Source organism: Cyprinus carpio, chromosome A3 (assembly GCF_018340385.1).
Source record: "Cyprinus carpio isolate SPL01 chromosome A3, ASM1834038v1, whole genome shotgun sequence".
NCBI classification, from domain to species: domain Eukaryota; kingdom Metazoa; phylum Chordata; class Actinopteri; order Cypriniformes; family Cyprinidae; genus Cyprinus; species Cyprinus carpio.
Window position 1 is genome coordinate 11,918,026 of NC_056574.1, and position 26,752 is coordinate 11,944,777.

General features: G+C 35.1%; 1 protein-coding gene and 1 pseudogene across 1 annotated transcript in view; both read left to right on the forward strand.

Annotated features, from left to right (window-relative positions):
* The window catches only part of LOC109059404 (nuclear factor 1 X-type-like), a 723,368-nt gene that overhangs the window by 101,967 nt on the left and 594,649 nt on the right, over positions 1-26,752 (forward strand).
* Positions 1-26,752, forward strand: part of LOC122136224 — a 70,824-nt pseudogene that overhangs the window by 42,369 nt on the left and 1,703 nt on the right.

Here is a 26,752-nt window from a genome sequence, read left to right on the forward strand (position 1 = left end):
GTGGTTCAGTTCCCTGTTGTATTTCCTCGTTGAGAACGGCCGATCCGGGGGTAGCTGCGGTCAGCTGCCCACATCTGCAGTTTGGAAAACAGTGCAATTTAAAACGAGGGCAAAATATACAGGAGAGTCTCTTTTCATCTCGTGGCTCCCACAAAGGAGAGCGAGAAGACGAGATGAGAGAAATGAGGGCTCAGGCAGACCTATGCTGGATCTTCTTTCCATTTGCATGTGAGGCGTAATCCACCGTAAGTGAAATCACATGGTGAATTATCCCGTCCAGAAGGCAAGATGAGCTCTGAAGGAGACTTTAATGATGATGAAGCTCTCTGGTTCCACTAATGAAGCCGCTGATTGGATACTTTTTTCATGTCAGCACACCAGACTGCGATCGTTTCCCTCTTTGTGACATTTTAGACTTCTTAACTCAATTACAGGCTCAAAAAAAAAAAAAAAAAAAAACAGTTTTAAATTCACGAAGGTCCAGCATGTAGACACTAATGTCCTATTTTCTCATTACTTGTTTACAAACATCCAAGAGGCATATGATATTTGAATATGAACTACATTATTAGTTGGGCCTTTTCTTTTTGTTTAGGCTGAGTGCCACCAGAAGGTATGGCCTATAGCCAGTGACTGCGGGGAAGTCGTGGCCTAATGGTTAGAGAGTTTGACTCCTAACCCTAAGGTTGTGGGTTCGAGTCTCGGGCCGGCAGTACCACGACTGAGGTGATTAGATTCACTGTTTTGGATCACTGCATTTAATTTGATAATGCACATGCAGAATGACGTGTCCGGTGTGCGATATTGTCAACAGTCACTAGCGCATGCAACAGCGGCAACTGAATGAGTGTCTGTAAAAATCCTGATTGGTGCATCACTATTAATAATTCTACATAATAAAAAGACGGCTTCAGAAAGACTGGTATCGGTGATCGTATCGGCAGATACTGCTTCCTGTGATCGACGATCGGGGATCGGCTCCAGAAATCCTGATTGGAGCTCCCTTATCAACAACATGAGGATGAATGTTTCTTCTTTCTTTCTTACTTCCTCCTGCTGAAGACTTGTCCGTGGGCTAAAAGTAGGTCATCACCAAACCTGTTGCGTTAGCTGAGCGTTTCTCTCTTCATTTCCCACTCTTTCTCTGGACCCCCCTGCTCCTCCTCCTTCCTCCTCAGGGCTTTTTTCATTTGCAATTACAGTAATATATAACATGAGGCATTGGGAGATTTAGAGCTTTACCTTACATAACCCAGTGGATTTAACTTTAGGGCTTTGGTTTGACTCCAGAACTCTAACACTGCCTGTGCTCAGAAACAAGCGCAAACATCCACATCGCTGAAACCTCTAAAGGCCGCTAGGCAGGACAGTAGTAAACACATTCATGATACTGGAAGCACATCATGGGTTATAATTTCTTCACTGTACACACAGAGGGCCTATATTTCTACTTTTTGTTAGTGCTCAACTATATCCATATAAAATACACAACCATTTCAGATCAGTAAGATTTTTATAAATGATTTTTGAAAAAATTCTCTTTTGCTCACCAAGGCTGCATTCATTTTTAGCAAAAAATACAGTAAAATACTAATCTTGTGAAATATTTTTACAATTTTAAATAGCTGTTTTCCATTTGAATATATTTTAAAATGTAATTCATTCCTGTTATACAAAGCTGCATTTTCAGCATCATTACTCCAGTCTTCAGTGTCACATGATCCTTCAGAAATCATCGTGATATGTTGATTTTCTGCTCAAGAAATATTATTATCAATGTTGAAAACAGTTAGGCTGATTAATATTTTTGTGAAAAATGTGATACTTTTTTAAAAGTTGAAAAAATTTTCAATGTTGAAAACAGTTAGGCTGATTAATATTATGAATGTCTGTAATTTCAACTTTTTAGCTATTTAATGGATCCTTGCTTAACGTACTATTAATGAATGCTGTAAGTAGTATTAATAATAAAGAATTAATTAAAAACATATCTTTCTGACTCCAAACTTTTGACATTTTCATAGATAAACTGTATACGTTTTGTCATTATTTATATCTGTTTCATAACGCTCTCTGAACTTATTCCTTATCTTCAAAGATGTGTAATGTATTATAGGTATGCAGCAAGAGTGTGTGTATATCCATGTTGTCCAGCAGGCAGTTCTTTTCTTCATTAGAGCTGATTTGATGTGACTTTATTTAAGTGAGGTTGGCTGACCACAGCCAGTTTGTGTTCCTGCGGCCCTCTGGTCCACCTGGCCAGAACCCACAGCCTGTAAATTTAATATAACGAAGCGTTCCAGTAAGCAGCGATGACATGTGACATAGGAGCAATGAGTGAAAGAGAGCGATCTGACTGGTGCAGAGAGAGGGTGGGATAGCTGGGAAAATACGAACGTATTTCAGAGTGTTTAGATGAGATGTAGTCATCATGTGGTTTGATTCAGCTTGTACACTCAAGAACCATTTTTAATTTCTCTGGCATCTCAAGCGCTCAAGCTCTGGACGGTTTACGATGTAAAGCTGCAGGGATTAGGTTTGTAAGAAGAGGATGAGGAGGAGGAGATGTGAGTGACAGGGGCTGTTGACCCGGTCAGAAGGATGGCGGGGCGGTCAGCACAGAGCTTAGGAGGGAGTGATAGAGACAGATAGAGGTCTTCAGGAGGTCCTGCTTACATCAACTCATGGCTCACGCAACCTGAGGATGAGTTTGAGTTCAGTTCAAGAGCAGAGCCTCACGCCAAAGCCACTGCGTTAACAGTAATTAATGCATTAGGTACAATGAACTGACAATAAAACAATATGTTTTACAGTGTTTATTCATTTCAGCAAGCTTCATTTTTATTATGTGTCTGTATACCATAATACATGAAGTAAAAATACTGAATGTTGAAGAATTCTATAGTATTATATATGTACAAATATATAAAATGATTATACTATTACTATATTAAATTTGCTTATAATGCATTTTAATTAAAATAGTCATTATTTCAGAAATGTCTTCAGTTAAATACTTTATTCATTCTTAAATGAAAATATAAAAAAAATTGCATATATAACTTTTTATAATATGACAGTGAATATATATATATATATATATATCTATATATATATATATATATATTTATATATATATATATATGCACACACACATACACGTGTGCTTTATATTATATAATATTTATATTTAATCATATTTAAATGGTTCAGCTCAAAGTAAAGCCATTTTTTCTTTATTTATTTTATATATTTATATTATGCATTTTGAATGCATAATTATGCATTTTATGTCCATACTGCATTTTAAATACGTTCTTTAAAAATATTCAGTTAAAAAAAAACAACAACTCTGAGATGAATCAAAACACTGAATCAACTAACATATAATGTCTTTTAAAGATCTGTTGAGTACACTGTAAATCACTTTTCCAGTGCAAGACTTTTTTAGCTATCACTTTTTCTTTGCATTTTTTTCCTCCATCATTTCTTTCATTCTTTTCCTGCTTATGGTGATGTTCTATGTTTGGTTTGATGTTTCATGTTTTGCTTTTTATATTAATAGATCTCTAGTATGTATGACCAATACACATAGTTGGGATTATATATAAAAAACAAGAGGCCGAAAGAAAACTGAGGGTATTGGAGGAGAGCAGAGAGGGAGGAACAGGGTTGGAGCCAGAAGTGAATCATGAACTAAGTACATTTCCGACCTTTGCAGTCTGATTTTTCCAGTCCATTATCACAGTGGTTTTCAGTGTGTGTACTGCACCTCTCCCATCTCTCTGCTATAAGCACATGTAAACTTTGCTTTTCATCATGCATTTCCTCTGTTTCTGATTAAGCTATATATATATATATATATATATATATATATATATATATATATATAATATATATATATATATATACACACACACACACACACACACATTTCACTCTCGAACGCAGGTTTGAGGCAGTTGTGCATGTTACTAGTTAGCACTGTACGATTTCGGGGGGGGCGGGGGAATGTAATCACGTTTTTTCCACTCTCCTGATAGGGCTGCAAAGTTTGTCCAAAAATTGTGATTATATGACAACTTGATTAAAATAATAACAACAATAATTATAGCTGCAAGCAGCGGTATGGGACCAAGCCCCTGAAGGGCCTGTTGTGCAGAGCAGGAAGAGCAAAAACAGCAGAAATTGAACGAACATGGAAAAATATTATAGGTGAGAATGAACGCAGACAGCATTAATAAAAACATTTATTTCTAATCCAAGAGGAATACAGATTAGTACAATGCTGATCTGGATAATAAAGTAATAAAAATTACACACAATTTTATAAAGTTGCACCACACAAGAATCGGACCCTCAATCTCCAGGTCAAGTGCCTGCCACTCATCTTGTTCTGCCACTGGGAAGATGGATGTTCATACAGATGCTGAAATTCAGTATTTGAAGTTAGAATGATTTTAATTTAAAAATTTTGTATTTGTATGCTTTGATTGTTTGCATGTTGTATTGAATCATTTCAGATGAGATCATTCTTGGAAAGGCACAATGCCTGCAGCAGAATCAACTTCTGCATCATTTATCGCCACAGTACCTCTTGCGGTCTGGGCACATGTCACACTGAGTTGCGAACCCACGACATGAAGCATGTGGGATCCTTTGTGTGTAACACATTGAGCGAGTCGCTCATGCACGTTCAGCAGGCAGCTGAGGAGAGGTTTCAATATGAGAATGAGCTCACGAAAAAGCTCCCTGGTATGTTAACTAGATCAGCATATGGTTATGGTTAGCTTGATAGCTGAAGAGCCAAAGAATGGCAACTGGTTAGGGTGCTAACCAATTAGCATGCTAAGCTTTCTAGGATACAAAAATAACAAAATTTGGACAAAGTTTTCAAAAGCTATAAGCATTTTTGCAAATATCTTTAGATCTCTGGAACCCTAGGTGGCACTGTGTTCAAACTTCTCAGGTACCTCCGGGACATGCTGCCAATGGTTCCTACCAATTTTTGTGCAGATATGTCACTTCGTTCAAAAGATATCGCAATTTATGGCAAATTTCAAAATGGAAGACAGGCGGTCCAAAATCACCATCCACAGATTCACCATGACCCAAGGAATCCATAGACACCATCATAATTTTCTGACAAACAGTTTAAACGTTTTTAGCAAAAAGAGCAATTTTTCATGTCTCATGATGCATAGGTGGCTTTGTTGCCAAATTTGGCATGGGCCCTCAGATCATGGTGCGATGAAGTTTGGACGAGATGCAGCCTCTGAACCAATTTTGGGTTGACTTGGTTCAGTTTACGGCATCATAACTGTTTTTTTTTCACCAGTAGGACATAAAATTGGACAATAAGAATTGGACAACATTTGAAGGAGGAGTAGGCAAAAAATGGAAAACTGTACCTTTCAACTTTTCTTGATGTAAGCTATTAAATGTGATCAGCATGAAGAGAGGAATCAGATGAACTAAATTTTTCTACAGCAAAGGGTTCAAAAGTTAAAACCGTTTGAAAAGTGGTGGCGCTATAGAGTTGGTCAGATGACTATTTATAACCATCACTACAAGTGTGTCAAATTGAATAATTTTTCTGTTTCCTTTATAGGGCTGCCATTAACTTCCATTTGGGAAAAATAAAATAACATATACAATAGGGGCTATACAGCCCCTTCAGGGCTTGGCCCCTAATTATTATTGATAATAATAACAACAATAAATAAACACTTATATTTCACTGTAAAATAAACAATTATTTATTTATTTCAGTTTTCAAATAAACCTGAAATCTCAATGTGGCTTTGTGTGATTATTAAATCACTAAGACTGCAATTTAATGAACTAAAGTAAAAGGCTTGGTGGTTTAATGTTTGAAAAAATTAAGAAGAAAATAAATGTTAGTATTGTAATTGTTATTTTATTTTAATATGACTATAAATAGTAATAATAACAAAAACAATTATATTACAATTATATTTTTTATTTAATAAAGTATTTTAAAAATAAATGATCATTTGTAATATTTTATTGTAAAATAAAAAATCAAGTGTTTATAAAAAATAAAAATACTTTACAATTGCGAAATTACAAAACTAATATTTGTCTGTTTTAACTTATCAATTTACAAACATTAAATCAAGGTTTCATTTTGGTTGAAAACTGCAGGGAGCCCTTAAATTTTCTCTTTTGTTGACGACATTAAAAGTTTGCGAAGATGGTTGGCGCATATTGCGTTCCCAAAAGATTAAATCATGCAAGCTAACAAAACAAATGGTTTGTAACTGTAGTTTTGTTAGTTGTAATTTAGCTTTCAGTTAGCATTGCTAACATGCATTTAGTTTCTTCCCAAAACATGTATAATCTGATGTTTCTGCCAACAGAGAGACTAGCATTTTATTTTCATCGCAAGATACTTAGATCATGTGAACAATGCTAGTTACTAAACATTTTGGCTAGTTTTATCATGTTTTCAGCTAGCAGTAAGTAAGTTATTCTATGTTTGATAATTATTTTTTTTTTATAAAATTGCAGTTTAGGAAGAAATCCATTCTACAGAATTCCGCAGGTTTTCCCTCAAAATTAGTGCAGAAAATGGGGAAAAATTGAGCAGATTATAATGAACTGTGTAGCTCCCGAGATTTTCTGGCCTGTCAGTCTTATTTAATTTTATTCATTCAGATCTCTGCTCACACATATACACGTCTCTCCGCATTTTCATCTGTTTTTCTTTTTCTGTCTTGCTGTCGCATCCCTCCACCTACTTTTTCTCTTTCTCCATCGCTTTCCCTCACGCCTCCTCTGCTTTTCCTGTTTTAGTCTCACCCCCTTGTCCTCCCATCTCTCTTTTTCTCTCTTTCTCTATCTCTTTCCAAAGCTGTTTTTCATAAAGCGTTGGCTGGAATGGCAGATCCCAGAGGCGTAGTGTGAAACACTAGACTCCGATGGAGCAGGAGCCAAACAGATGCAGCCCCTCGTCTCAACATATACCTCAGTCTCTCTGTCTGTCTCTCTATCTGTCTTTCTCCACCCTGTCGACATGCTCTCAAAGTTCCTCAGACTCTCCTCCGCCCAGGCGCTGAGAAACACTTTGCGCTTTCATTAATCTAGCTGGTAAAATTGCTCGAGGTGTGTTTCTTCAGTGAGATGCGCTTGTTTATTTGTGCACTTTAGACTGAATTGTCATCCCGGGCTGAGGTTCTTAAAGGGACAGTACACCCAAAAATAAAAATTCTGTTACTCAGATTGATTTTATGATGTATAAATGATTTCTTTTGAGTAGAACACAAAATAAGCCATTTAGCAGAATATATTGGCCGGTCTTTATCATACAATTAAAGCGGATGGTGACTATGGCTTACAACCAGATTTTTGATGAATAATGACTTAAATTCAGTGTTTTCCTTATGTAAAGCTGTCAGATAGCTTCAGAATATAGCGCACAAATCGAATAAAATTATAAAAATAATCAAACTTGACTTCTTCGGGGTCAAAAATGACCGACATAGGAAATTAATGGGAAATACGAAAAAAAAAAAAGTGAATCTTTTGGTGGTACAAACTACAAATCAGCCGGAAATACGAAAAAAAAAAAGCCAACCAAAAGGTGACCACAGCATCCAGGGTGTAAAAATGAACACTCTCACACACACACACAACACACACACAGGAGTGTACAAATAACACACACACACACACACACACACACACACACACACACACACACACACACACACATACACACATACATACATACATATATACAAAGAAATGAACTGGTAAGACTGCAACAGAGCAAATTTTGAAAATATGTGAAATTATTCTATGTAATTCAATAAATTACAAAATGTTTGTATAAAGTGTTTTAAATTATCACTATCCATTCCTTATTTTGTTAGATTTTTTTTTAATTTTCAAATACTGAGTAACAAAAATGCTTTCTATGTGTTCCCTTTCTAACAAGATTTTAACGTTTGACTGTAATCATAATGTCAAACCTGATACTTATCTAACCAAAAATATCTTAACCTTGACAAAAGGTAGTCTTTTAGAATGTCTAGATATATATCTAAATGCAAAACCTAAAAATTATATATATAAGAAATATATATATATATATATATATATATATATATATATAAAATCATATATTTCTATTTTTAATTGGTAATAATAATAATTATTATTGTATTAATAAATTTTAATTTATTTTACAGTCAAATATTACAGTATGTATTTTGTTTAATATTTTTATTTAGTTTTATTTATTTATTTTAATTTTTTTTTGTTTTTTTTTTTTTTTATTTTTGTTTTTTTTATTTTTAAGTTATTTATTACAATAGTAATATTTTTTTTTAGTTAATGAGTATAATAGTAAATGTATATATTTTTTAAATATTAGCCAAATTGTGCAGCTCTGCAAACAAACACTGCAAACCTGGATTTTTATTTATCACATTTGCAGATCACAGTTGCAAAAATCGCAATTAAAAATTTTTTGCAGCTCTTGGGGTCAGTCACACAGAACATTTTTGCTTTGAAAAACACGAGAAGTGGGCAGTGGAATGGGGAAGAAAAACACAAAGCCTCGTTTTTGAACTCACTTTAACTTGAGCTCCATGTTTTTAGAAGCTTGTGTCATGTGCGGGATGTTGCAGAATGTGAGACTTGTGCATGAAGGTCAAACATGTCCGTCTAGCACATACATACATAGAAAAACAAGAAAAAGTAGCGCAGTGGAACGGAAAAACGCATACCCACTTTCTTTGTATAGATAAGAGCATTTGTTGCAAGATGAAGCGAGGTGTTTTGGAGGATGACTGTGATGGATCTTCTGGGTCTGACGTGTTCTTCAGTTCCCACTTTTCCTCCTGTCGGATTCTGTTTCCTCTCAGCGAGCACGTTGCCAGCACTCCTCATTCCTGCGAGACAGACAGAGAGATTTAACCTGCTGTTTATGAGCAGGATGAGTTTGACGCATGACCTCCTGACACGGGATCTGATTTAATATTCTCTTATCGTGGAGGTGCCGTCCTGATGAACGAGCTGAGAGCATTAACGTCTTATCTGCTCCAACAGGCCCAGAGACAGATGAGATACAGGCTTAACTCTGCACCCATACAGACCAGATTAGATTACAATAGTTCAGTTTTCTAAGTGGATTGATAGATGATGGAAATCTATTAGCTCCAGGATCCATGGTGAGCCCCTAAAAGCTGAAACACGCATAAAACGGATCTCCTTAAATGACCTTAAAGCCACTTGAGGGTGCAAAAATATGTTTTTTCTTGTTCCCAACCCATATTGCTTCCATAATGTTTTTCAAAGTAAAACTGGATAATAAGTAAAGTTGGGTTATTTTATTTTGATAAAGGATCAAACTTTATATTAGAATCACATGATTAAGAAAGTAAACAAAGTTCATTTTAGTTTCATGTTGTAGTTTCTCCTCACACAATGACTAATTTTCAGCCGAATTCTTGAGAGACGGAGGAAAATGTCCCGTTCTCACGTTCCTACATTCGACATGAAGAGGTCCGGCTGCTCTCAGGCTGTGTGTTTTTCTCATGGTGCCGCTAATCTTTCTGTGGAAACGTAACTGAAGGAAGTGAGTGTGTGTGCGGGCCTGGCTGAAACTTTAGGCTTTTAAAGAAAATAGAAAGTCTAGACGTGTTTATTTGCTCACCATATCAGATCATGAGATAATGCTCGGACGCAACTGACACATTTTTTTCCAGGCAATCTGTTGCTTCTCCATTTTTAGTGCAGTCGTCGAAATAACTTTTCACACTATATCGCCATCTGCAGGTGGGATGCCTCATCTCACGGAGATTCAAAGGCCTCCATTGTTTTTCATCTTGCTTAGTTTTAGTTCTTTGTTAACTTATTATTTCAGCTTCAGAAAATGTATTTATTTCATTGTTTTTCATCTTAATTTTAGCTTTAGTATAATGAAAAAAAAAAGTTTATTATTTGGCTTTTATTTTATTATTTATATATTTTTTTTATTTTAATTTAAGTTTTTATCAATTTATGTGCTTTTGTCATTTAATTAGATTTTTTTTTTTTTTTTTTTTTTTTTTTTTTAGGTTTAATTTTAGTGTCTCAACTTAATTCACTTATTTCCCAAGGCAACATTTCTTTAGTACAATGAAAAAACGTACACGAATTTCCTCATCAGTGTTGCAGATTACCAAATTAAAGTGGTTATTTATTTAGTATTATTAATATTCTGTTAATTCTTCTATTGATGTGCTTTTGTCATTTTTGTCACTTATTTTTCTAGTTGTCACTTATTTTTATTTCAGGTTTAATTTTAGTACTTTAATTTCTACTTATTTCATTTGACTTATTTGCCAAGGCAACTTCACATTTTCATGTAAATTTTTTTTTTAGTTTAACTTTATATTCTAAAATTTTAACTCTAATATTTATATTTTATATTATTTGTTTTATTTCAATTACCAATTTTTTTTAACTTTTGATTTTATTTTTAGTTAACTAGGTTAAAAGTCAATATTACTAGTTCTTAATATTTTATAAATTCTGGTTCATTAGAAATAGTGTAAATTTATCCAATTTTCACCCCGATTGTCATTGTCAGACAAATGCTTTTCTCAATACAAAACATGCTCAGAAATGTGTTTTAAAGACACTAGCCTCTTAAAAACCTTTAATATAGTAGATGACTTGTTTTAATAGCTTGTTATGCAGTTAATTGTCTAATAGTTTATAGTTTAACTACAGTATCATCTAGTTCATTTTTTCATGATACAGTCAGCCGTATCCCATGCTCCTCTCTCTCTATGTCTCTTTCTGCTATTCAGACCCTCATTAGCTAAAATAAGCACATGCGTTCTTTAACAGCCGTTCCTTTATGTGTTTGTGTGTAGTTTTACAGCACTTGTAAAACACCTCCACTCAGTTTGGAGTGATTATCTGTGCGTTTAGCAGCCCAAATAAATCCACTATGTTTCTCCATCGAGGGTTTTCAGCTGCCGCAGTGATTTTGCTCTGGATTTCATGGCTTTAATTGTGTAGTTGTGTAAGTTCACTGGGTTTCGGTTGTGTTGTTGTTCTCTTTTATGGCGGTTTGTTATTGAGATGCTGCACTGGAAAGCATTTTAGGGAAACGATATTTGAATGGTACTTTATAGTGTGTGCATTGTGCAATGGTGTCATGAAGAGGGACGGCCCAACAGGAAAACCAGATGCACTTCCTGAAACAAAGAGAGAGCAGAGTCTCGGCATAAAGCCTGGTCCACTTTACATCTGATTCTGGCCAAGAAGAGTCCGTTTACACTGGAACAGAGCGTCTGATTGACATGTGAAGCGTCCAGCTACAGTGTGTGTTACTTAATGTGTGTGTCCAGTGTGTTTGCAGCAGAATTCACTGCATGTTTATTTAGTTTTTACAGCACTCAACTTCAGACTGAATTAGCTTTCTAAATGACAGTCGTTACATTTACATTTGTTAACAACTTTTTTTTTTTTTTTTTATTAAGATTTATGTTGTTTGGACGTGGCTGTTATGGAATGGATACTTTAAAATTAATTACATTTAAATTAATTAATATAATCTTATTTTTTTATTATGTACACACAAATGCACATGAATGTATTTATATGTGTGTGTGTGCGCACATGTGTGTGCTACTTACTACTATATATACTACTTTTATTTTAGTGTTATATTTGTTACAAATAACAAATATAAAAACTTAAATGTAAATGTAATTAAATGTATGTATTTAAATTATTTAAATGACTTTTTAATTTAACTTTTGTATTTAATATTATCATTATTTTTTATCATTATACACACACATATAATAATATAAAAAGTAAAATAAATGAAAAGTAAAAATTATTATTGTTATGTAATTTTATATCTTTTACCAATTTTCCTTCAGACAACTAGGTTTGACCCATTTGTGAGCAATACTTTTTTATTCATTTAAAATACAATAAATTTAACACGATCACTTTTTATTTTCTAGGTTTTAAAAAGTACAGGTTAGAATAAGTATGTTTAATTTTTACATAAATATATCTATTACACTAAACATTATTTCACTCATTTTTTGACATTTTATTTTCACAAAAGTTATTTGAAGCATTAAAGTAGACACTTTACTTGCATTTAATATGCTTTCTGTGTAAAGTCACTTCTGTAAATTTAATCTGATGCATACACTAAAGTGGGACGTCTCATTTTGACCCCTGTATATATAATTGTTTGCTATCAATCCCACAATCCCCTGTGTGAGCCATATAGACAGAACCGAAGATGCAAACACATAAGGTCAGGGTGTGAATGCTGTGACAGTGTGTGTTTATCGTGGCATTGTGGTTGTTGCCCTGCTCTTGCTCTGTTGTGTTCACTCCATCATGGATGACAACAGCCCTGACTTTCTCTCTTTCTCAGTGTCTGTGATCTCAGCCAGCACGTCTCTCTTTCACTCTTCCTTCTACACTCCCTCTACTCCACTTTCTTGGCAAGATCCGATGTTCCCACAGCTCAGCCATGTCTCTATCTCTCCCTGTCTGTCTCTCTCTCTCGGTTTCAATCTCTCTTTTTGGCAAAACCCGCCTCACATGATCCATGCATACACGCTCATATCATCCTCACATCTTTTATACTCTGATATACAAGCTTACTTTGTTAGCATACTTCAGCTTGTAAACAATCATCCCAGAACCCCATTATTTCATGTTGCGCCTGATTTGTAGTTTCTGAAATCGCTTTTCTGTGATTATGAATCTCTCACATGAAAATGTCCAGACAAACTTACATACTTACAAAGTTAACATTTATTAATGGTGTCTGTTAAGGCGTTCAGATCTCTAACATTCAGTATGAACCCTAAGTAGAAAACTTTGTTGTATATTTTATTTGTAGTACAGAAGTGAATTGTGTGTTTTGTTTTGATGAGTACAGGTCTGTTACTTTTTTTGTTTAAACAATCGGATGTGAAGTTTTCAGTTGATAAAATAAGCAGAAAAAAACCTCTATACACTAAAAATGCCCTAGCAACTACAAACAAAAAAATGAAATAGGAACATATAACAATGTCACATTTCCTTCAGAAAGTTTTGTTTAGCAAAAATTTTATGATCAAATTTTGGATTTTTGATCAAAAAAACTTTTTTTTAGTTATTCGTTTAGCAAGGATGCATTAAATTGATCAAAATTTACAGTAAAGACATAATGTTACAACAGATTTCTATTTGAGATAAATGCTGTTCTTTTAAATTTTATATTCATCAAAGAAACCTGGAAAAAAAAATGTATAATGGAAACAAACAAATAAATAAATAACAACAATAATAATAAATGTTTCTTGAGCAGCAAATCAGCATATTAGAATAATTTCTGAAGAATCTGAAGACTGGAGTGACACTGAAGACCAGGGTAATGGTGCTGAAAAATCAGATTCACATGAATAAATAGCATTTTAAAAGAAATTAAAAAATAAAACCGTTATTTTAAATTTTAATAACATTTCACAACATTTCTGTTTATACTGTATTTTTGATCAAACAAATGCAGCCTTGGGAAGCATAAGAGACTTCTTAAAAAATAATAATAATAATAATAATTATATATATACAGTACAGACCAAAAGTTTGGAAACATTACTATTTTTAATGTTTTTGAAAGAAGTTTCTTCTGCTCATCAAGCCTGCATTTATTTGAAAAAAAGCTATAAAACATAGCTTCTTTTTTTATTTTTATTTTTTTTTACTTTTTATTCATCAAAGTATCCTAAAAAAGTATCACATGTTCTGAAAAAATATTAAGCAGCAGAACTGTTTCCAACTTTGATAATGAATCATCATATTAGAATGATTTCTAAAGGATCATGTGATAATGATCCTAAAAATTCAGCTTTGCATCACAGAAATAAATGATAATTTAAAGTATAATAAATTTAAAAACAATTATGTTAAATTGTAATAATATATCACAATATTATTTTTTTTCTGTATATTGTACTGTATATATATATATATATATATATATATATATACACACATAAAAACAAGCCTTGACAAGCTGTCAAACTCCAAAAATAATATTAAAGCACCATAAAAATGGTCTCTACAGCTCTTGTCATATGTCAAAATTATGTACTTTTTTATGGATTAGAAGACTTAATACAGAGTAAAACTCATGTGGATGGCTTTTTATGGCGTCTGTCACCAATTACTTTCATTGTGTGAAAAAGTGCAGCATGAACAGCTTGAATCCCTAATATATCTGCTCATAGAAGGATCCGCTGATAAACACGGCTTTCAAACGCTCCCGTGTGTATCTGTGTAAGCGCTCGGTGAAGAGCGTGAAGCGATTATCATTGTAGCCAATCACAGACAGATCTGTTGAGCACGTGAACACAATAGCCAATCAGAGGTGTTTGAGAATCCACACAACAGTGCTCAGAATGCTAGAATTTTACCTTCCTGAGGTCAGCAAGCCCTCTTTTCCTGTGTCCTTCGCTCTCTGGTGGCCACCGAGAGTCACTACACCCTTCCACACTCGGATTTGATCAGAATCACCACTGTGATGCTATTTTCACCTCAAACACACTACAGTAAATACTGTACTGCATCCATAAGTGTCAGCATTTGCATCAGTGTAAATATAGATGGACGTTTTAGACTCCAGATTGGGGCGACGGCGCTGAAATCACAGAGCACAAACACCCACAGACAGATGTGTGTGTGTTATCACTCTCTTCTCGGGCTCAGTTCTGCATGGATAGTAAATGGATTAGATTACGATAAGGTGTGTGTGTGTGTCTTTGATGTGTGTTCACAGTAAATGTATAGATTAGACGTTGGCCGTTATCCTCTGAGAGCGGCAGACTGCGTCTATCCGTGCCAGCTGCTTGGTTACATCTCTCTAATCAGATGAGAAGAGGACAGAACATGAAAGAGATGGGCAGCATGCCAACTTTCTCTCTTTTTCTCTTTTTTCCCCTATCCAGTTTTTCATTTCTCAGCCATACCGTGTGTCCACGTTTCTTTTGCGTTAAAGCTGCTGTTGCGAATGTCTCTATTCCCCCTCCCCGCTCTGTTTCTTGCTGTCTTTCTGTGCTGTGCCGGGTGTGTAGTTGGCACGGAGTGGGCACAGACGGGCACACAGATGGGCAGCGGACGATGCAGGGCAGATCCCTACACACCTGCTCCTCTTTGGCATGACCCAGTCCAGACAAACTCACACAAACACACACATACACACATGCGTAAACAGAAACGTAGGGAATCTACATTTGTGTGCCTTAAAGGGACAGTTCACCCGAAAATAAAACTCTGTGATCATTTACTCAATAATCATTTGCTGCCTTAAATTAAGTTGAATCAAAATGGCTTTACAAGTCATTTCAACTTAAATTATGAGTTGAATTGAATCTCGTATCACTTCAATAATGAAGCTGAAATTGGATAAATTATTTTGGTTAATTTAAATTAATGGGAAAACATATATTGTCTTGACTTAATAAGCATATATATATATATATATATATATATATATATATATATATATATGATTAAGCAGACTTTATTTTTTTATTAACTAACTGGAAAAAATAGAAGTTTGAGGTGAATGTCCATGTACTTCTGCATTCATTCGTTTTTCGTTTTTTAATCATGATGGGAAAAAAAATGAAAAAAAACAGTTGTTAAATTTTTAAATGCTACGTCGAAAACCAAAATTTAATTTAGAACTGTACACACAAAATGCTGCCCGAAAAAGTAAAATATTGACTTCTTTCAGATTTTTGTTTATGACTTTTACCACCTTTAATGAACATTTTTCAAAATACACAAATTAATATGCTAAAATGTCAATTTTACAAGTTTTCTTTGGCCAAATTAGAAGTCATTTTCCCAATAGACCCAACAGAGCTGACTGGAAGTTAGGATCATTTTACCGACTCGGACCTTTGAGTCTCGTTCAGCAAAATGAACGAATCTTTTCGAGTCATTACGTTCATTTAGTTCATTTTATCAAAGTATAATTAAAATGTTACGTGTTACTTCCCTAACATGTCTACTAGTACTTACGCAAACGTCGATCACATTACAAACAATACAAAACTATAATGCTATAAAAAACAGGAAAGATTAATTCATCGTTTACCTGGTTTTTCAGTCTATGATTAGCTCACCTCACCTCTTATCTGACAAGTCTTCGGATTTGAGTCGTTCTTTCATCACGTGACAGCCCCATAAGCTTTAACCATAGCCTGTATAAAAGGCTTTAACCTATTGTTCGTTCTTTTGTCACAAGACGTGACAGCATTGTATAGATAAATTAATTTACAAGCTTCCTTACTTACGGGTTCATAGTTATTATTATTATTATTAACAACATCATTATCATCATTATAATAATTATTATATACTCTTACAGTTACTGCGTTTCTGGTCTCAAATTGTAGCTTTTTACTTCTTACAGTTTCTAAATGTGTGAATTTCTGTCATGATGATTATTTTTCATACACTGAATGTTGTAACAAAGGTAATAAAGAGTTGGTTATTATTATTATTAAGTCTCTTTCCGACTCAGACTGCATAGGTCACGTGATGAACGAACAACTCGAAAAACCCGAAGACTCAGACTCCATTGACTGAAACAGGTGAACTATTAGTACCAGTACAGAACCTATAGAATATTGCGCATGCACGACTGAACGAATCACTCCCCGAGACGACTTGTTCTTCCCGAGTCCCATTAAAGATTCATTCAAAATGAACAAATCGATCGAGAACGACCCATCACTAATCTCTGGAATAATGCAGAGACCTTATCCTACATTACCTTAAAATACGTTTTTAAAATAGATATTGCAGAATCCTGGAAACTTCATCGCCATGAAATTATATACTGGGGTATCATTTTGTCATAATTTTGTGTGCTATCTGGGTCACAGTATCAGAGATGACCAAGTATGGTTTGCTCAAAGCACGTTTAGTACGAGCACTACACACAACGCTTTAATAAACAGGGTAAATATATACATATAATATATAAATATATAAAATTATAATATCTCCTACTTCTTCAGATACAGGCAGGCCTGGTTCCAGGGTGCTTCTGAAATAAGTGAGGATGCTCTAGCCTTAATGTACATCTCTTTTGACATATTTTTGCCCTGTCCATTGTTATGGTTATCACTATCATTGCAATGTAAATGTTTCGAATATAAATGTCACTCCCGAAACTTTGCAGTGTGTGAGTGGTCACTGGTCCTCTTAGTAAGTTAATTTTTTATGTGTTACAAAATGCAATATAGCGTAAAACTCATGTGGTTGGCTTTTAATCGTCATTTGCTTTCAGTTTGTGAAAAAGTGCAGCTTGAACACTGTACTAAACATCTCTTTTTGAGATCCATGGAAGAAAGAAAGTCATATGGGTTTGGAATGAGGGTAAATAAAGAATGACAGAGTTTTCTTTTTTGGGTAAACCCCCTTTTTAAATCATCCTCTAGCATGGATATGCATATTGTAATCATGTACGTTATGTTTAATATGCAATGTGTGCGACCAGCGATTGCATCAGCAGCACACACACACTCACCCAAATACATACAAATGCACATACATGTTCACAGACATATCAGCCAGAGGAAACACAAATCCATGCCCAGTTTCCCACCTTAATACCCATGTGCATATGCACACGCATACATGCAAACTCCAAACACACCTGCCATATTACATGTTCACATTTCATATCCGCCCCCCTTGAGCATCCGCATACATATTAATCTATTAACACATGTCCGGGGGGTGGTCTGGGCCAGGTATACTGTAGACCCCTTTTAAAAGCACAAGCTGCCTGATTTCACTCGCTGCAGGGGCTGCTGGGAAACGCAGGGCTGAGGGGGCGCGGGCACAGGATGGAGTGTGCTTTCATAAGATAGGAAATGAATAAATAAGTGCTGGTGGAGGGGGGCAAATACTCAAATAAAGTCCAATAAAAGAGCTCAGAGAACATCTGTGTGGGATCGCCGTGGGGATTAGGAGGGTTTGGAACATTTTAAGCGCATTACGGATTAAAAAAAAAGGTCAGAATGTTTAGCAACATACCGATAAACCTCTTAAGCAAAACCCAATTGGAAAAGCTGTGCTGCCTCTTCATTCTGCACCATAGTGTGTGTGTGTGTGTGTGTGTGTGTGTGTGTGCGCGAGTGTGTACCTAAGGTGTGGAGGCGTGCATTGGGTTTTTGTTTTGTTTTTTTTGTTTTTTTCAGGGAAATGCATTGCACATTTTCATGCTGTATACTTTTTCCATGTATTTGTCATCATAAGCCATGACGTTTGAATCCAGGGGATCTAACATGCCTTTCCAACTAAAACACACACACACAGAGAACTAATGTTTTCTCTTTTTGTATCTTTTGTTTTCTCAAAGATACATTTGGGTCGATTTCATTTGAAGTTAGTATAATTCAAAATGACCCTTTCTACTTTCCACATGCACAATCTTTCAAAGGAGATCGGTAAAGAAGTTGAATGTGGTATGTTATGATATCTTTGTGTGTTTTTGTTTAATTAGTAATATTTTTAAAACAGTAATATTCTGAAATATTATTACAATTGTAAAAAAAAAAAAAAAAAAAAAAAAAAACTTCAAATGTGTTTGTCACATGTCACATGATCCTTCAGAATTCATTCTGATATGTTCAAGAAACATTTCTAATTATCAGTGTTAAAAAAGTTATGCCGCTTAATATGTACATGGACACTTGATACATTTTTTTAGGATTCTCTGATGAATAGAAAGTAAAAAATATATTTTTCATAGTGATGTCATGAAGATCTTTAGCGTGTTTCTTTTAGGTGTTTTGTGTGGTTATTGAGTGGTTAATCCATCATAAACTATAATTAATCTCATCGCTTAGTAAAAGTCACATCACAAATGGTGCAGGACAGGTTTGTGCCAAAGTTGAGTGTTCAGGATTTGGAGTTTTTTCAGCTCACTGACACAAAGCATGATTAATAAAGTGAAGAATGCCTTATTGAAAACCTTTCAGAGATCCTATAGGTCAAGCCTATTTAGTTTACCTATACAAAGATAAAACAAATCAAATTATAGTAACAAATATGTATTTGCTTTCACAGGCGCAGTCATTTATGAATATTTGCAAGCTAAATTAGTCATTAGATGGCACCATTTAAGAAAAGGGTGTGTGAATGATTAACACTTGCTCTTTAGGGATGGTAATAGTATTTTAAATACCCTGTTTAAACAATGGTTTTTCTATTTAAAACTTACTCAAGAAACAATGGTTTTTCATTTAAAATTTACTCAAGAAGTGTTCTACCATTGTAAAGACACTTTTGTCATGTTAAAAACACTGCCACTGTGTGTGTGCATGTGTGTCGCACAGTATCTTTGGCATGGTGTGTTCAGGGGTCCTTTGACTGTGTGTGCCGGGAAGATAAGGATTAGCATGAACAGCTGTGTTGTGTGTGTGTGGTGTGTGTTGGATGCACTTAACTTTTGTTTGTGTGTGTGTGTGTGTGTGTGTGTGTGTGTGTGGTTGCATGCTGATAACGGTGATGATTGGACTCCATAGGCTGGAGTCTGTGCTCTAATAATGGAGAGTCTCTCGTTTGTGTGTTTGAGTTTTAATGATCTGGCCCCCTGCTCATCTGCGTTTTGTCTGAGCCCAATAGCGTGGCTTCTCTCATTCACTCGTGTCCAGTTCTGCATAGTGAGCTTCACTAATGTGCCATGTAATTGGATTGGAGGTCATCCGAGACCTCTCCTTAACTGCGGTTCATACATCCACACCATTAGTGGGCGCTAATCAATACTAATTATAGCTATTTTGAATTCAAAGTATCCATTGGTTATTAAAATTAAATAAATGGAATAGTGAGTCTGAATAGAATTCTATTTACAGTCTAGAATGCAATCAAATTTGATCAATAACGGCCTGCACATGGCTACCAGAATGCAGTTTGAAGAATGTTTTCATGAAAGTTAACGAAAACTGAAATAAAATGAAAATAAAATGTAAAATGCTAAGTGAAAAAAATTATTAAATACTTTTTTTTTTAAAAATGTACTTTTTATTTCATCTAAAGCATTTCTCATTTTTGTTTAACTTGATGTACTACTACTACTACTAATAATATATTATAAATAATTAAAAACTATATACTTTTTTTTTGCAAAACTTTAAATTGAAAATGGAAAATATAAAAATAAAAACTAATTAAAAATATGAATAAAAACTATAATATATCTCAATCACATTTAAATAACACTGGGTGATACCATTAATTCATTAATTTATTTAGGTCATTGTGGCCATGTCATTATGGTGATTCCATAGGTTGGTTGGTTGGTTATTTATTTGTTTGTTTTCTTTCATTTATTCTGATTTAATTATTTACTTATACATACCAATTTTTAGGATTTAATCAGATTTTTAGGTGGACTGAGTTAAAAGGCCAAAGCCCCCTTAAATCGTTAAAAAAATGTGTAAGCATCACTACATCATGGTATCACTAAAGTTAGTCTCAGCCTCAGACGTCACACTTTAGGGCCGCTGGCTGAACGTCTGATGCATGCGGCACACAAAACTGGAAACACTTCGGGAGTTTCGAAGTCGTAATCAGATTGGTTGAATTATACAGGATTTCCGAGAGACGTGCGTGTCGTGAACATGCTTTAACGTTCTGCCTTGAAACAAGATGCCCATATCAAACCCCCTAATGTTAGAAGAAAGCCATCGTGTTTACAGCTTTGACGACGAGCGCTTATCAGGATTAGCTAAACGCTTGATTTTCAGAAGTATGTGAAATATTTTAAAGCTTGCGGCATAGAATCTTTAAAATACGTCCAAGAGATTCACACGTGGTCTGTTATTGTGGGGACATTTCCACTCTTTAAAATACGTCCAAGAGATTCACACGTGGTCTGTTATTGTGGGGATTATCGTCAGTCTGTCAGTCATACGGCCTCTTGGGCGTTCCTTGCTGTACAAAGCAGCCAAGGTTCCCAGACCTTCTGCCGTAAGTTTGAAGGTCTGGCTACGCGAGACTACACTACAGTCATTTTTGTATACTAATATGATATATAACACTTAAAATGTGATTGCATTTGAATTAAGCCTTTATGTACAGTTGAGTTGAATAAAGCACATTTGCTTACAAGCTCACCAGTATCAGCTAAATTGCTTGTGCTTCTGCGAAAAAAACGTGGCGGCAGTCGCAAACCCAACCCCCCCCCCCCCAATTAGCAATTTAACACAAGTAGCTGAAAATAACCTTCATTTGCGAGGCTTTTAGCGTATAGCGCGTTGGTGGAGAGGTTTTCTCTCTCTGAGAGGAGTGCGTCTGTGTGTGGGTGCTTTTGTAAGCTAGCTGGAATGCTCTGGTACCGCCAATGCTAAGATGGCTGCCAAGCATTAAGATGGCTGCCAGGATTCCATACAACAGCAGCAGCAAGCGAACGAGGGGGTGCGAGAGAGAGAAAAGAAGGAAAGAGGGGCTGTCGTGTTCATTTTTTCCTTCAAAACGTATAGTGTAGGTTTTTTAAACCACATTCTGCTGCTGCACATAATTAGCGGTGCATGCTAAGGCCAAACAGCACTACTGCTAAATTTCGAGGCAAATCTAGAGACCAGAATATCATAGAAGTGTGGACTGTTTTGACTTGGGCTTGTAAGCGAATATCCAGAACCCTCCTAGCAACTAGCAAACATGCTAAAAAAAAACACTAAGTATGATTGGCTAAAGAGGTGAAACATTCATCAATACTCACAGAAGACTGAACGGAAAGGCCAAAGTAACTAAGTGACTTTCCTCTTAAGGTCTATAGTTAATCAAAACCTCAGTGCATATAGAAAAAAGGGGTTAGTGAGTCTCGGCCAATTCAAACAGCCACAGGGGTCTGGTCTCGCTCCAAATTCACTATACTTTCTAAGATAAAAAAGCCTACGGAGACATTGTCCAAACAACTCTATGGCTGCTGGCGACCAGCCTTTGTCTACATCTTATGTGCTATACTGCAGAGTTGGGTTTCATCAGGCTGCGCTCGGATGTATATTTTGCAGATTTATAGATTTTAGATTAGCAGCGCAACTTCAAGCCTAAAATGGACAATGGTGACATAAAACCACAAAGCTGGGTTTTTTCATTGGACCCGACTGACCAAGTCCAGTTGTGTTTTTTAACACACCTGGGGTCTACATTGCCGGAATAAAGATCTTGTTTCATGGTCGAAATACTTTTCTGGTGGTTTTATGTGTAGATATTGATATTGTTATAATAAAATAATAGATTATAATCTTTGTTTATCGACCGAGGCAGGATTTGATTCTGAAATCCATGTAATTCGAGGTGTTATTCAAGTCTGTTTTGTTTAATACTAAAGGCTACACATTTGTTCGCTAACCAACCCAAAGTATGAACACTAGTAATGGTAATCTGTTATCAAATCTACAATAGCATTATTATTATTTTTTAATATATTGATAATTTAATTTAGCAATGATACATTAATTTGATCAACAGTGACAGTCAAAAATGTATTTTAAGATTTATATTTTCCATCAAAAGCTGTTCTTTTGAACTTTCATCACCAACGAATCCTGAAAAACTGTATCACAGTTTCACAACTTTGATGATAATCATTCTTGAGCAGCAAATCAGAATATTTTATATATTTCTGAAGGATCCAATGACACTGTAGACTGGAGTAATGATGCTGAATATACAGCTTTGCATTGCAGGAATGAATTACATTTTAAAAATATATTCAAATAGAAACCAGGTTATTTTGAATTTGTGATAATATTTCACGATCTTTTACTGTTTTTTAAACTTACTTTTTTAGAGACTTTTCCAAAACATTAAAAATTTTGAATGATAATGTATAACAAGTCACATACCAACTAATAACATCAGATTTCAGATATGAATGTTTAAATTTTGCCTGAATATCATGTAAATGATCCAGAGCCGGAGCACATTTTGCATGTCTCATTTCCAGCTGTGTCGTCTCAGCGCTACATCGAATATGTGCTGGCAGAGAATATATAGAATGTTCTACATCTGCTAATTGATTCAGGCACCTTTGGACTGAACCCTGCCGTCCCATGTTTAATCTGCTCTCTTTTTTCCCCCTCCTGTCTTTCTCTCTCTCTCTTTCTTTCTGTCGGCTTCGCAGAATCTGGACAATCGGATAACTCTAACCAGCAAGGAGAAGCAGACATCAAGCCTCCGCCCAATGGTGGGTCAAGCGAAAAAAAAATAGTAGAATATTTTATAACAACAACTACACACTCAAAGGTTCTAAAATGCCATTCAGCCCAGAAATTAGTGTTTTTTTTTTCTAATTTTTTTTTTTTTAAAATAAATGTGCCTAGAGGAACCAAAAATGAGTTCTTGGTTCCCCAAAGAACTGTTCGGTTAGATTCTTATAAAAAGTCAACTTCAATTTTGTCACACAAAACTCTGTTTTAGAAATACCTCCATATAACCTTTTCAGTTTGCTAAACAAACTGAAACACAAGTTTGACAAACTACGAAGTTCTCTATCACTGAATGTAATGTTAATGCTCAGCTTTGCTTAAAATGCTAGCTTATTGAACTTGGATCCATAATTAAAAAGCAATTAGCTTTGTGATTTTGTAGAACTTATTATATTATGTTTGTTAAAAGTATAGTCCACCTTTAAATTGCTCAATATTTTTTTTTTTTTTCCATAAAGAACTTTTACAGTGCGGTTTTTTTCAAGAGCTTTTAGTGTGTAGTTTTTTTTAATTGTGTGTAGAACATTTTTACAATTGTAAGGAAATTTTTTTTGAGTAGAAAGAACATCTTTTTCCAATGGAAAGAACATTTTTTTTTTCCAATAGAAAGGATCTTTATGGAACCATAGTGGAAATAAAGAACCTTTAATTTTAATTCTTTTAATTCTTTCCTAACTCCAGACTTTCTTTTGTTTAGATAGACAGTCATACAGGTTTGGAACAACACAAGGATGAGTAAATATTGATTCATTTTGTTGAAAAATTGTTTTAATTTACGAAGAAAAAAAAAAAACTGATCTATGGTTAAACATCTATGGTTTCATGAAGAACTTTAAAAAACCATGGAACCTTTTCATTCCACAAAAGGTTCTTCAGATTATTGAAATGTTCTTCACACTAAGAAAAGAAAGGATCTTTTAAGAACTTTTAACTGAAAGCTTCTTTAGGACCTGAAAATCGAACTTTTGGAACCCTCTTTTGGAACTTTCTATTTTGGATATGTTCTTTATTGCCATTATGGTTCCATGAAAAGCCTTTCCATTGCACAAAAGGTTTTTATAGTGGAAAAAGGTTCTTTAGGTGATGTTCTTCACACTAAAAGAATGGTTATTTTAAGAACTGCTCACTGAACTGTAGAACTACTGTAAAAATGGTTCTTCTGCACTGCAAAGTCATTATTTGTACTTTCTACAAGCTTCTTTCTTTGCTGAACCTTAAATTCTGCAAACAAAAAACTGTTTGAAGCGCCCCTTATTGTTTAAGAAGCAGTACACTTCAATCCTCAGTAGAATTGCATCTGAAGTTGTCATTAAAGGCCGTGAGTGAGTAAGCTCTGGTTAGCAGTGGTGGAAATCCCAGCGCTACACAATCAACCCATCAGCCACCATTTTCCACTCGCCTGCCACAGTCAGCAGATGGATCTGTGGGCTCTGCTCTCCTTGGACCTCCATACTCACATATACAGTCCGATTGATAGCGTGAGCCACCTTATTTACGTTTAATAAGGTCACATGCACACCCGACCCCTCTCACACAAACTCGGACCGTGCACAAAAGCGATTTTCCATCCGAGTTTATTATAGTAAAGTGTTGCTAGGCTGGCTGTCACGGAGAAGGCGAAACGCTCATAAATCACTCCGTGATTGGCTGATGGGAACCACATGCCTGCGGCGCTGGTGACACTGAGCTCATGCGCCGGCCTCGCTGCGGTTAACCGGCACACACACACACACACACACACACATATGCTGACCTTAGCCAGCACTACAGATGGGTGTGGAAGCATGGCTCATTGCTGACCCTTTTTGCTCCCACACACAAAAGTACAGTTGAAAGCCCATATGCCCACAGCGAAAGCAAATACGTTTGTATATTTGTATGCAGCGTCGCACACACACACACACACGCTCACACACTTAAGTATGACATAAAGCATTTTTAGTGTCCTCATTAAGTTTTAGCTGAGATTGGAGCTGGGTTGGAGTTAACCATAAGTACGGGGTAGCCTGTTATTCCTTCGAGACAGAAAACATATGCCCAACTGTTGATGACTGTAACGTATATGCTCCCGGCCTTTTTATGAACAATTGAGTCCAGTTTATTTGTGTGTGTGCGTGTGTTTGACAGGTGCAGATGAGTAAAATATGGGGATTTTTTTTTTTCAGTATAATTTGTCGGTGTAGTGTGTGTTTCATTTCTGGCCTCTGTTTTTTTCCTCTCCAGGGCACTTGAGTTTCCAGGACTGCTTCGTGACGTCAGGCGTATGGAACGTGGCGGAGTTGGTCCGTGTGTCACAGAGTAAGTCACATGAGCAGCGTCTTTTCTGATCAACAACTGAAAATATCAACACTTTTTTGGAACTAAAAAAGGCTTTCTTATTATTATTAAATCCTAAAAATGGATAACAGCAACACACAAATAAAAAGCCCCCAAAAACCTACAAATAAAACAGTATACAAATATTGCTAATTCAGCATTGTTACTCCAGTCTTCAGTGTCACATGATCTTTTAGAAATCATTCTAATATGCTGATTTACTGTTCAAGAAATATTTCTGATTGTTAATATGTTGAAAACAGTTTTGCTGCTTCATGTTGTGTGTGGAAACCATTATACATTTTCTTTCAGGATTCTTTGATGAATAGTGAGTTCAAAAGAACAGCATTTTTTGAAAAAATATCCTTTGTGACATTATAAGTCTTGTCACTTTTGATCAATTCAATGAATCCTTGCTGAATAAATGTATTACTACTTTATATATAAAACACACTTCTTCCAAAAATAAAAATTAAATAAATTCAAAGAAAAAAAAAGTAAGAGAATAATAACTAAAAAGGCTTTTATGAACTCGAGTTATTAGAGAACCTTCAATGATTTCTATTATGCTTAAATCTGACATGAAGAAAAGTTTTATTATGTTGTCATGAGAACAAAGATGGATGATGGGATTGATTAATCTGACTTCTCTGTCTGCATCTAATTGCAGCACCAGTTGCCACAGCAACCGGACCCAACTTCTCTCTGGCCGACCTCGACAGTCCAGGATATTACAACATCAACCTGGGTCGCCGCTCCATTACGTCCACGCCATCGACCAGGTACACACACACACACACACACACACACACACACACACAAACAAACACACACACACCCACAACACACATACACACACACACACACACACACACACACACACACACACACAGCTCACTTTCTTTTCATTCTATGACAGGATTTTTAATTTGATTTGTTTTTTTACATTTTTGATGCCAAATGAAAGTGGCCTTCTTTCTAAAATAAAAATATTAAATAATAAAATATAATTGACATATATCATTCTGGTAAATTTCATGATTTCTTATTATTCTTTAGAAAGCAAAATGAAACCATAATAATAATGTCAAAATATGTACAAATTTTTTCTTTTATTTAATTATTTAATTTCACATTTTTACACAATTTTTCTA